Below are 13,262 nucleotides of genomic sequence, written 5' to 3'. Positions count from 1 at the left end.
GGATTCTTTATCATTTGAGCCACCAGAGAAGCTTTACCAGTAAGTTCAGTTCGGTTCCGTCACTCACTCATGTCCGACTCTTTGCGACCCAATGGGCTGCAGCACGCCAGGCTTCACTGTCCATCACTTACTCCTGGAGCTTGCTCAAACTCATGTCCAATGAGTCAGTGATGCCATACGTTTTAACCAATCAGTTAAAAACTATTAATTACTAATATAAACCAGCATCTTTTTAAGATTCCAATTGCTAATATAAACCAGAAACTTTATGGAATTCACAATATCAACATAAGTTCAAACACTCAAGCCCCACCAAAGTCCAAAGAGCAAGTATATGTTTGTCTTTCCAGATCGTGTAGCCCTGGGTACCCACTTAATAGTGATATTTGTGGGTCATCACATAGATGTTTTTATTTTAAAACATCAGTGAGTTCTGAATTTGGTTGTACCATTCTGCACTCACATCAGCAAATTATGAGATGCTCAGCTGCTTCACATCCTGACAACAGTTAGTGTTGGCAGTCATTTTTATTTAAGCTACTCCAGCAGGTTTAAAGTGGTATCTCATTGTATTAGATTTTCCTGCTGACTAATCATGTTGAGTATCTTTTCTCATGTTTGTTGGCCAATCATTATCTTATTTTGTAAGTCTTCTCAACTCCATGCCCATTTTTAAAATTTATTAGCTTTTTGTCTTTTTTCCTTAACATTCTCATAAATATTTTCTCATGGGCTTGTTGGTCACCTGTATATCTAATTTTTTTGAAATTTTTATTTAAATCTTCTGTGCCTCTTTTTAGTTGTTTGTGAATTTATTTTTCTGTTTTATTGAGTTATAATTGAGAAATACAATTTTAAGATATTTAAAGTATACAACATGAGGGGGTATAAATCAGGAATTTGGGATTAGCAGATATGAACTAATATGTATAAAATGGCTAAGCAACAAAGTCCTCCTGTATAGAACAGTATTACAAAGTAGTATAATAAGCTACAATGGAAAAGAGTATGAAAAAAGAATATACGTATAACCAAATCATTTTCCTGTACACCAGAGACTAACATTGTAAATCAACTATATTTCAGCAGAAAATAAAGTATACAGTGTAATGATTTGGTACACATATATACATTCTGAAGGGGTTCTGAACTTGTTCTTGAGTTGAAAGAGTTCTTTATTCTGGATATAAGACATTTGTGAGATATGCATGCTGAAAATATTTCCCCCAGTTTAGAGGTTGTATATTCATTTTCTGCAATTGTTGAGTATAGTGTTCTATAAATGTCAATTAGGTCACTTGTTTCATTGGTTTTTGTTTTCTTGTTCTATCAATTACTAAGAGAATTTGTACAAATATGTAAATTATACTGTGGATTTGTCTATTTTTCCTTTAAGTTCTGTCACATTTTGTTCACAATTTTTAAAGTATTAGCAAGTTTTGTTTTTTTATTTTTTTGAGGAAGTTGTAGTGAGGAGGGGTTGACATCTTCTATTACTATTATGGAATGTCCCTCTATATCTTTAGTAGTATTCTTTAACAAGAAGAATATTTTTCTGATGTTAATGTAACCATACCAGTTTTCTTTTCCTTATGCTTCTGTGGTAGATTCTTTTATCCATTTCCTTTGATCCTATCTGTCTTTTTAATTACGGTGTATTTCTTTTAAGTTGCATATAAATTTTACTTTTTATAGATGCTTGCTTTAAAAAGAAATCCTGGATGCTACTGTGAATGTTTTCATTAGATTGCAGTGTACATTAATACTTAATATAAACAATGATATATTTAATCAAAATGTCTTCTGGACTTTTGCTTTTAATTTTACCATTTGTTTTTTATTCCTCTATTCCTTATTTTCTGCTCATTTGTTATGAATTGCATAATATATAATCTTAAATATCTCTATCTCCTTCTCTGTCTTTTTTTTCTCTAACTAAAATGCACATACACATAGGCAGCTATACCCCATTGTATTCCTGTTTCATCAGTACAGGAGAAAATACAATATGAATCTTTAAACTGTCATATTCTGCCATCAAATATACTACTACATGATCCATGTAAAGATATTTACCTATATAATGCTATTTATTCCCTACCCCCATGTTTTAGTTGTCTTGTTTTACTTATGTATGCCACAAAACATATATATGTTTTTGCATTTAACAGCCAATGTTCTTGTTCGTGTTTGCCTAGATATATATAATGTTTTGCATTCTTTCCTACAGATCCCAAACTCCATCAACCATCATTTCTCTTCGTTGTGAAGGACTTCTGTGTGCATTTCCTGAGGAGTAAGTGTGAAAACATATTATCTCATTGTCTGTTTGAAGATATCATTATTTTGCTTTCCTAATTTTAAAGATAATTTCATTGGATATAGAATTTTTGGTTGGTTGACAGATTTTTCATTCCTCATGTTTCATGTGATATTTTTACTCCTGATACTTCTATTTGCAACTGTTTTATAGTTTTCCTATTTGGCTGAAATTTAATATTTTTGGACAAGTTTTCTCACTATGTCTTTATTACAACTACTTTATAGTTTCTCTAACTGTTCAATATCTGAATATTTTCTTATGTTGATTCTGTTGATTTTTAGCCTCTTAAGCAATTGCTACATTTTTTCCTATATACTATAATCTTCATTTATGCCACATCTTATATATAAAAGGCACAGTTTTCTGCCAGGCAGCTAGAATGAGATCTGAGTCAATCTAATATGTAGTTGATGAGGATCTAGGCTTTGTTGCAGTTTTAGTTTAGTGCAATTCTCTTCAAGAAGGCAGAATCAAAAAAAAAAAAGGCAGAATCAGGTCTGTCCTTTTGATTAGATCAAAAATTAAGCAATAGTAAAATACTGGAGGGGCTTTCACAATGGCTCAGTAATAAAGAATCTACCTGCAGTGCAGGAGATGCAAGAGATATGGCTTTGATAGGAAGAACCCCTGGAGGAGGAAATGGCAGTTCACCCCAGTATTCTTGCCTGAAAAAGTTTCATGGACAGAGGAGCCTGGTGGGCTACCGTCCAAAGAATAGGACACGACTGAGTGACAGCATGAGCAAGAGCAAAATACTGGAGATCTGGGTATTCTGCACAGCTGAGATGCTCACTTCCAGAATCGAAGGAGATTACTTTCTGCTTTATAGCCCAGTTATCAGATCTTTTGGTCACTGGAAGTTACTTTTAGTCTCTTCTTCCTTCTTTTTTCTTCTTCTAAGGGATCTCCTTCAGTTCTCATGTTCTTCTCTTAGTATATCAAAGGCTTTGGTCATGTATTCTTGAAAAAATATGCAATATATTGGATTCTCCAGCCCCATTGTCAGTTACATTTATTTCAAGTTGGAAGGGCCTCTGATGAATTATACTCAGCTTTTTTTATCTTGCTTCTGCCTTCTGATGGAGTAGTATGCTTGTGAAAAGCTTGTGCAGCCTCACAGGTTTATCTCTCAGCTGTTATTTTTAAAGTTGGCAGGCGGATGCAAACACATTTTATTAGCGAAGTTCCTTGGAAGTCTAATCTATCATGGTGGTTCATGATAGTTTAGGATCAAAGATTAAGTTCAAAGTTCCTTAACAATTTGGGTGATTTTGCCATGCCTTGTTCAATGCAGATTTCTCTTCCTTACAAATGTCAACTTAAAAAAAAAAAAAGTCAAAACCTAAAAGTTGAGAGTTGTATTTTATTTTCATATTATAATGCAGGAAAAATGAGGAACATGGATGCTAAGTGGAGATAGCAAACAGCTAGGATTTGAACTAAGGGTTTTCTGATTAAAAATCCCAAGTTATTAAGTACTAAAATACTGTGCTTCTTTTCTTATCCTTCTCAGGAAAAAAATGTGCTTGTGCGTGTTTGTGTGCATTTTTTTTTTTTTTTTTTTGCAATAGAAAGTAGGACTCCAGGTCAGTAATTCATAATTCAATTTCTAACAATATATAACAATAACAGCATACTTCTGCCTTCTCTATACCAAGAAGGGCATCCCTCATAGCTCAATTGGTAAAGAATCTGCCTGCAATGCAGGAGACCTGGGTTTCATTCCTGGTTTGGGAAGATCCCCTGGAGAAGGAAATGGCTCTTTAAAGCAATCATATGGCATCACTGAGATTGAAGACTGACAACCAAAATATTCTAAAACTCTTGAGGGGTCAAGTTGAAATCATAATCTGGAAATCTGTAATCATTCTAGTTACATTTTGATGCTGTAATTCCCCTTTCCCCCACAAAATGAGACAAAAGAAACTAGACAAATATCACAGAATGAAGACTGAACTTCTGTAGATTTCAGCTTCAATATTTATAATTTCATAATGTAAAATAAAACAGTAAGAGCATGCTTGAAAGGACTTGTTGAAGATTATCTTCTTCCATTCTCTTTATGATTCCATTGAGTCAGAAAAGTAGAGGATGTAGCAGTAGATTTAACCAGCTTCCAGCAAAAAACACTTAGTTGTAGTAGATGGACTTTATTACCTCTTAACAGAATGAAGTCTTTTTTCTTTTCTTTTGGTAATATAAGGGGAGAGGAAATTGTATGAGGGAAATACATGATATTTCTGCTAATTTGGAATGGAAACATGGAGGATTTCATCTAACATTGTAAATGCTCCTGACCCATAGTGAGATTCTATTTTTTTATAGCTCTTGCCTCTACCTTATTTCTCACTATTTTAGAATAAATATATCTTTCTCAACCTGAATATAGGCAGCTTAACGAAGCAAGCTTGTCTTTTGTATTCACCTTTGTATCTTGCATGTGATAGATATTAAAAAATGATTGCTGAATGAATGAATTATGAGTACAAATGATTTAGTGTATTACTTTGCACATAATTATAATGTTAAGTAAATTTAAATAACGTTAAATTATTTTTCTTGTAATAGCAAAAGATTACCTTTGGAGTGTAAACTCTCAGTAATCAATTCTACAGCATAACATGCTGTAGAATGGAGGGGTTTATGGTTTGAAAATTTTAATTTAGTGTACAAAAATAAGTCCACGGTAAGAAGGAGGGGCCATTGAGATTGTTTATTGCTGGTTGTTTCAATTAACTAATTTGTGGGGGGGAAGAGCAAAAACACAATTATAAAATTCTCAGTGTAGAATTTTGCTTCACATACCTATTTCCTATCAAAATCTAGGACTTGTCTGAAATAGAGAAGGCATGTAGTGAATGTTTACAGAGTGAGGAACTGTAACTGTGTATTCAGTCTATGCACAAATGGTTGTGGTAGGTAACAGAAAGATCAGGAAGCAATTTGAACAAAGTTATCATGAAATCTAAGTGTCATTATCTGTAGTTATATTCCTAAAAGGGAGAGAGAATCTCTTAAATTATCATAAGCATCTTTCATTGTCATACCCTAGGCCCCTCCCAGCCTTCTAACATCACCCTGTTGGCATCCTTAAAGTCAGTAAATCATCAAAAATGGATTTGAGGATGCAGTCTAATTTGGGTCATTTCACTGTAATTATGAGTCTGAAACAAACAAGACACCAATACCAAATGTTCACAACATCCAGAAAATCACTATGCACCTCATTTAAGATTCTCTTTTACTCTGGATGTTTAATCTGGAGGTTAAAATTGACAGTGTGTACTTCTGCTAATTGATACGCCAGAGGTTTGCAAATCTCAGACAGTATCGTTAATAATTTCCTGCCAGCAGCTCATGGCATGATCATTAGTAACGATGGACTTCACACTGGCGAGCTCTGACAGCAGTCATCAGATTGTGCCAGCATTTCCATTCAGAATCCCCTGCCTCCTGTTGAGTGTGCAGAGTTGGCCAGAATGCAAGAGGAAGGTGTCAGTGTTCAAGTGATACCACTGGGCAATATGTCAACTGATGGCATTTTCTCTGCCTACACTGAAAGAGCTCAGTGGGAGATGGAGTTCACATAATACCAAAAGCAATTACAATAACAGACAATTATTGTGCTTCCTGTTTTTTCACTTGTATCAAGTTAGAACAGGTATGCTTAAAAAAAAGCCTACAAACAGTCTGCGTTGCTCTGTACACTTGGGCGGATTGTATGAAAGCTTCTTGGAAGAGTTTTATTTGGTCAGTTTTTTCATTCTTAAGGAACAGAGTTATCCAATTATAATATTTATAAATAGAAGCAATTTTATAGAGTTTAGAGATATTGACCAGTCATTAAAGGTCTTCCTTGGCTGGTAGTTTATGAGATATTTTTTGAAATACAGCTTGGTTTTTATGTGAAGTACTCATTTAGCTAAAATTTTATCTCAGCTTCTCAATCTTGCAGTTATTAATATGAACAACTACAAATCTTGACCATTCTGCTCCATATTCATTTGATTTGCATGATGTTCTGCAGATTCAGGGGAAAAAATTCCTCAATCCAAGTGAGTGTACCGATGTGGAGGCACTGGCTGATAAGAGCCATATTTTTCTTCCAATAACATTTACTGATACTTTGTTTTTATTCCTGTAAAATGGAAACGCTTTAACATGTCATTTTCTAATTCATAATGATACTGAATTCGTGAAAAAAGAACTATGTGAAAGTCCTTTCTATTACACATGGAGAACATTTAAGTATGTAAAACTTGGTTTTATTGTTTTCAAAATTATGTAGATTGTTCATTCTTCATGGCTATCCTGCAATTTCTTATTCTGAATATTTCTTATTCTAACTATAGTCATCTTTATTTGAATACAAGTCCTTCTTGTTTGTGTTTGCTTTTCTTTTTCTTTTTTTTTTCTTTTTTATATCCATCAGTCTCTGCAGAGCTCCATGGTTCTGAAATACAAGTCACAGTGCACTTAAATAGAGAAATATATGGTTGGGGGAAAGTCGTTTATATGGCTTGTCCAGACTATCTTGCGGAGTCCAATTTCACAAGCTATTAACATTTTGAAAGGAAACAATTAATTTGGCTGTCATATTCTAGAAAGGGGGACAAAATGTTAGAAAATACTGTTCAGTTGCTTTGGAAGAGACAGCTTGGTATAAGATGCATTTATATTATTATAAATTGAGGAGATACATTCCAAGAAAGAGGTGAGACATTATCTTTAAAATTATTATATTTATTAATTTCAGAAACTTCCTTTTTGTCCTTGGGGAAAACCAGGACAAATTAGAAGAAGCAATGTAGACAGCATAGAGAGCATTCTAAAACTCAGCAATAAATAAGAACATGTAGGACATGTGGAATGAGGTGCATGTAACTAGGGAGACTATAAAGCATTATGGAATTAGTGTCAGGGATTCTAAAACATAGAAGGATATGCATGTTGGATGCATTCAAAGACCACAAGTTGAACTTTAAATGTAACAACCACATAAGAATAGCAAATGAGGAGGATTTGACTAGCTACTTAGAACTAGTGATAATTATTTTAAAAATGAAAAGTAGAAGTATATATTGTTAACTTTTATTTTTATTTTTTTACATTTTTTATTATTTATTTCTTTATTTTGCATTTTGATTCTGTTTATATTGTAGTGGTTTTTGTCATACACTGACATGAATCAGCCATGGATTTACATGTATTCCCCATCCCGATCCCCCCTCCCACCTCCCTCTCCACCCGATTCGTCTGGGTTTTCCCAGTGCACCAGGTCCAAGCACTTGTCTCATGCATCCAACCTGGGCTGGTGATCTGTTTCATCCTAGATAATATACATGTTTCGATGCTGTTAACTTTTATTTTTATATTTGATTTTTAAAATTGACATATATTTGCATATCACAATATGCCCATGTATCCCACATATTAAAAACACAGTATCATTAATTTTGCAAATGTATACAAATATTTCAGGGCTTTCCTGGTGATTCAGTGGTAACGAATCCACCTGTACGGCAGGAGATGTGGATTCAGTCACTGAGTCAAGAAGATCCTTTTGTATAGCCTGTATTTTAAAATTACTAATATATTACTTTACAGTAATGATTGACACTGTTTTTTTTCTTGCCAAAAACAAAAACAAAACAAACACACAAAGTAAATTAGTTCAAACACAGGAAAGGTATGAAAGATTTAAAGGAAAAGAAACACTGTGCCCTTAAGCTAAGTGATATCCTGATCCCATTTGCCTCCTCTGATTGTTTCCTAGTTGCCCTTCATTCCCTTGATCTTTTTTTTTTTTGTCTGTCTAACCAGGTTTTCAAATATCAGAAGAGCTACTAATGAGGAGGCAGTTTAAAGATATAGCATGCACTTTGAAATAAAGCAGATATGGCTTGAAATTCTAACTGTGTCACTTCTTTAGTTTATTGGTAAGGACTGAGTAACCTCTTAGTGCCTCAGTTTCCTCAGCTATATTAAGGAGAATGACCGCATATGATTTGGCACCTTGTAGTGGCTCAGGAAATGTTAAGGTCCTTTCTTCTCCATTCCCCCGTCTCCTTTGATTCTGGGATGGCTCTGACTGCTGCTCTCATTGCTTCCCCTTAACCTACCTAGAGGTGGGTTGGCTAGAATTCAGCCCAGGCTAGAACTTCCTAATATATAATCATGGTTTTTCTTTTGTTTTGTTAATTGTAGAGGGTGTTTTAGGTCTTCATAAAACAGGTGAAATTCAGCTTCTTCACTATTAGTGGTTGGGGCAGAGACTTGGATTACTGTAATGTTGAGTGGTTTGCCTTGAAAATGAACTAAGATCATTCTGTCATTTTGAGGTTGATCCATGAAGGAGATACTTAATGAATAACTTCACATAATTTTCTAAAAGTAAAACCTTATTTTGGGTGAATGAAGGAGGAATGAATCATTGGAAAAATGATAACAAAACCAAAAAGGGAGGAAAAAAAACAATAAAAACAATAAATTCCTGGGGACCTTTGCAGCTTGGAGTTTCCCTGTGTTGCAGTTCTCATAAAAGAAACACAAGTAGAAATAAAAAAGTCAAGAGGATGTTTTGCATGTAAGCTCCCCCCCATTCTTTCTGACTTAACATGTATGTATATTTGATACTAACATCTCTACATTTTTGAAAATTAGCAGGCTTACTGGAGTAGTTCATATGCACAGAATAAAAAATGATTTCAATGCAGTGTGACTAAGAGAAGGAGATGAAGGGTATCTTTCCTCAAGGGGCCAGTAGTCTTGATGGAGAGGAAGGCAACAACAGAGTTTCCTAAGGTACCATGGAATGAGAAGTGAAAAGAAAGAATCTATATGGATTCTCTGGCAAGGAACCTGCTAGGAAGTATCCCAGCTAGAGAGGGAGATCTGGACTGTAGGGGTCTGGGCAAGGAGAAACATGACTTCCTCTGACAGGAGGGAACTGCAATAGGGAGGCTTAAATTCAAATTTTGACTCACATACTTGCTAACAGTGTAACACTGTTTCTTATATTCTATATGTTTGAATTATATTGTCTTTAAATAATTAAAATGAATAATTTCACATATATTCACAGGTGAGCATAACATGAATGATCATGTATCAAGTATGTATCATATGAGAAAGATTGACTTGTTCTCTTATTCATTTAAAATATTTCTATATAATTTAAAGGTTATTTTCCATTTAAACTTACTAAAAATTATTTGGCTAAATACCCTGTGTTGTACATCCTTGGGCCTGTGCTGTGCTGTGCTTAGTCACTCAGTCAAGTCTGCCTCTTTGCGACTCCATGGACTAGAGCCCACCAGGCTCCTCTGTTCATGATGATTCTCTAGACAAGAATACTGGAGTGGGTTGCCATGCCCTCCTCCAGGGGATCTTCCCAACCTAGGTCTCCTGCATTGCAGGTGGATTATTTACCAGGTGAGTGATCAGGAAAGCCAAGGAATACTGGAGTTGGTAGCCTATTGGGGACACTTTGCAACCCAGGAATTGAACCAGGGTCTCTTGCATTGAAGGAGGATTCTTTACCAGCTAACCTACCCAGGAAGCCCTCTTAACACTTAATAGTTTGCACTTCCTACTCCCAAATCCCTATATTTCCCATAACCACCCCGCCACTGGTGAACACTAGTTTATTCTATTTGTGAGTCTGCTTCTTTAATGTTATAGTCACTATTTTGCTGTATAGGAATAACCTGTTCTTGAAAGTATGATGGAGATAGAGAACTGTCTGGGAGATTTAGAACCATGACAGAAGGCCCTTCATTCCCAGAAAGGCCCTTTTCCGTGCCCAGAAAGGCAGTAGGAAAATACTAAGAAAAACTGATTTGAGTATCTCCTAAGGTAATGGTATGGACATAACAGAAGCTGAAAATATTAAGAAGAGGTGGCAAGAATATACAGGAAAACTATACAAAAAAGATCTTCAGGACCCAGATAGCCACAATGGTATGATCACTCACCTAGAGCCAGACATCCTGGAGGGTGAAGTCAAGTGGGCCTTAAGAACCATCACTATGAACAAAACTAGTAGAGGTGATAAAATTCCAATTGAGATATTTCAAATCTTAAAAGATGATGCTGTGAAAGTGCTGCACTCAATATGCCAGCAAATCTGGAAAACACAGCAGTGGCCACAGGACTGGAAAAGGTCAATTTTCATCCAATTCCAAATAAAGGCAATGCCAAAGAATGTTCAAACTACCACACAATTGCATTCACCTCACACACTAGCAAAGTAATGCTCAAAATTCTCCAAGCCAGGCTTCAACAGTACATAAACCATGAAGTTCCATATGTTCAAGCTGGATTTAGAAAAAGCAGAGGAACCAGCGATCAAATTGCCAACAACCATTGGATCATCAAAAAAGCAAGAGAGTTCCAGAAAAACAATGACTTCTGCTTTATTGACTATGCCAAGGCCTTTGACTATGTGGATCACAACAAACTGTGGAAAATTCTTCAAGAGATGGGAATACCAGACCACCTGACCTGCTTCCTGAGAAATCTGTGTGCAGGTCAAGAAGCAACAGTTAGAACTGGACATGGAACAACAGACTGGTTCCAAATCAGGAAAAGAATACATCAAGGCTGAATATTGTCGCCCTAATTATTTAACTTTTATGCAGAGTTAATCATGTGAAATGCTGAGCTGGATGAAGTACAAGCTGGAATCAAGATTGCTGGGAGAAATTTTAATAGCCTTAGATATGCAGATGCCACCACCCTTATGGCAGAAAGCAAAGAAGAACTAAAGAGCCTCTTGATGAAAGTGAAAAGGGAGAGTGAAAACATTGGCTTAAAACTCAACATTCAGAAAACTAAGATCATGGCATCTGGTCCCATCACATGGCAAATAGACAGGGAAACAATGTAAACAGTGATAGACTTTATTTTTGGGGGCTCCAAATCAGTGCAGATAGTGACTGCAGCCATGAAATTAAAAGATGCTTGTTCCTTGGAAGAAAAACTATGACCAACCTAGACAGCATATTCAGAGAAGGCAATGGCACCCCACTCCAGTACTCTTGCCTAGAAAATCCCATGGATGGAGGAGCCTGGTAGTCTGCAGTCCATGGGGTCGCAGAGAGTCGGACACGATTGAGTGACTTCATTTTCACTTTTCACTTTCATGCATTGGAGAAGGAAATGGCAACCCACTCCAGTGTTCTTGTCTGGAGAATCCCAGGGACTGGGGAGCCTGGTGGGCTGCCGCCTATGGGGTTGCACAGGGTCGGACACTACTGAAGTGACTTAGTAGCAGTGGCAGGCAGCATATTAAAAAGCAGACTCATTACTTTGCCAACAAAGGTCTGTCTGTCTAGTCAAGGCTATGGTTTTTCTAGCAGTCATGCAAGTATGGATGTGAGAGTTGGACTATAAGGAAAGCCGAGCACCCAACAGTTGATGCTTTTGAACTGAGGTGTTAGAAAAGACTCTTGAGAGTCCCTTGGGCTGCAAGGAGATCCAACCAGTCCATCCTAAAGGAAATCAGTCCTGAATATTCATTGGAATCACTGATGATGAAGCTGAAACTCCAGTACTTTGGTTACCTGATGCAAAGAACCAACTCATTGGAAAAGACCCTGATGCTAGGAAAGACTGAAGGCAGGAGGAGAAGTGGATGACAGAGTATGAGATGGTTGGCTGGCATCACAGGCCTGATGGACATGAGTTTGAGTAGGCTCTGGGATTTGGTGATGGACAGGGGAGCCTGGCATGCTGCAGTTCATGGGGTCACAAAGAGTCAGACATGACTGAGTGACTGAACTAAGGTAATGGTGATATACTGTGCATAGAGTGATGTCATAAATAAGGAATATTAGAGCTATTTTCCTCAAAGAAGTTTCACACTGTAATAGGATGATATATTGTAATGGAATGATGTATAAAGGAATGTAAAATTTTACAGGTGTTGAATATTTTTATGTGAGTAAATTTTATGAAATGAGATAAAAGTAAGAATGGAATATAGAGAAGAAAGGTTAGAATTTCTGCCATGATCTGCTTCTTAGACATGAAATTCTTTTAAGGAAAAATGTTTACAAAGCCTTCTCCACTATTTTCCTCTGCACCTACAACTACAATACTTTATTCAAACAACTAAACTAATTTTTCTTTTGACAACTTTTGTTATAGACTCGAAAAGTCAAATATAAGTAAAACATAAAAAGAATTCTAATTGGAAATTATAATAAGAACTAAATTAATTTTACCTTCAAAATCTTGGCATTTTAAATTTACATCATATGTAAGCAATCACATGTCAATAGATTTATATTTTAAATAACTGCCATATGACCCAGCAATCCCACTCCTGGGCATATACACTGAGGAAACCAGATCTGAAAGAGACACGTGCACCCCAATGTTCATCGCAGCACTGTTTATAATAGCCAGGACTTGGAAGCAACCTAGATGCCCATCAGCAGACGAATGGATAAGGAAGCTGTGGTACATATACACCATGGAATATTACACAGCCATTAAAAATAATTCATTTGGTTCTAATGAGATGGATGAAACTGGAGCCCATTATACAGAGTGAAGTAAGTCAGAAAGATAAAGATCAATACAGTATACTAACGCATATATATGGAATTTAGAAAGATGGTAATGATAACCCTATATGCAAAACAGAAAAAGAGACACAGATGTACAGAACAGACTTTTGGACTCTGTGGGAGAAGGCGAGGGTGGGATGTTTAGAGAGAAGAGCATCGAAACATGTATGTTATCTAGGGTGAAACAGATCACCAGCCCAGGCTGGATGTATGAGACAAGTGCTCGGGCCTGGTGCACTGGGAAGACCCAGAGGGATCAGGTAGAGAGGGAGGTGGGAGGGGGGATCGGGATGGGGAATACATGTAAATCCATGGCTGATTCATGTCAATGTATGACAAAAACCATTACAATATTGTAAAGT

The 13,262-nt window shown here is 36.1% G+C and overlaps 1 long non-coding RNA gene across 1 annotated transcript in view; it reads left to right on the top strand.

Annotated features, from left to right (window-relative positions):
• Positions 1-586: 586 nt before the first annotated feature.
• The window catches only part of LOC122446292, a 15,144-nt gene continuing 2,468 nt past the window's right edge, over positions 587-13,262 (top strand). Inside the window, exons 1-2 of the long non-coding RNA XR_006270840.1 lie at positions 587-597; positions 2,850-2,854. This is a non-coding gene — a long non-coding RNA (uncharacterized LOC122446292). The remainder of the gene's footprint in view (positions 598-2,849; positions 2,855-13,262) is intronic.

Source organism: Cervus canadensis, chromosome 8 (genome assembly GCF_019320065.1).
Source record: "Cervus canadensis isolate Bull #8, Minnesota chromosome 8, ASM1932006v1, whole genome shotgun sequence".
Classification (NCBI taxonomy): Eukaryota; Metazoa; Chordata; class Mammalia; order Artiodactyla; family Cervidae; genus Cervus; species Cervus canadensis.
Note: the sequence above shows the minus strand (reverse complement) of the source record. Positions and strands in the feature narration are given on the sequence as shown.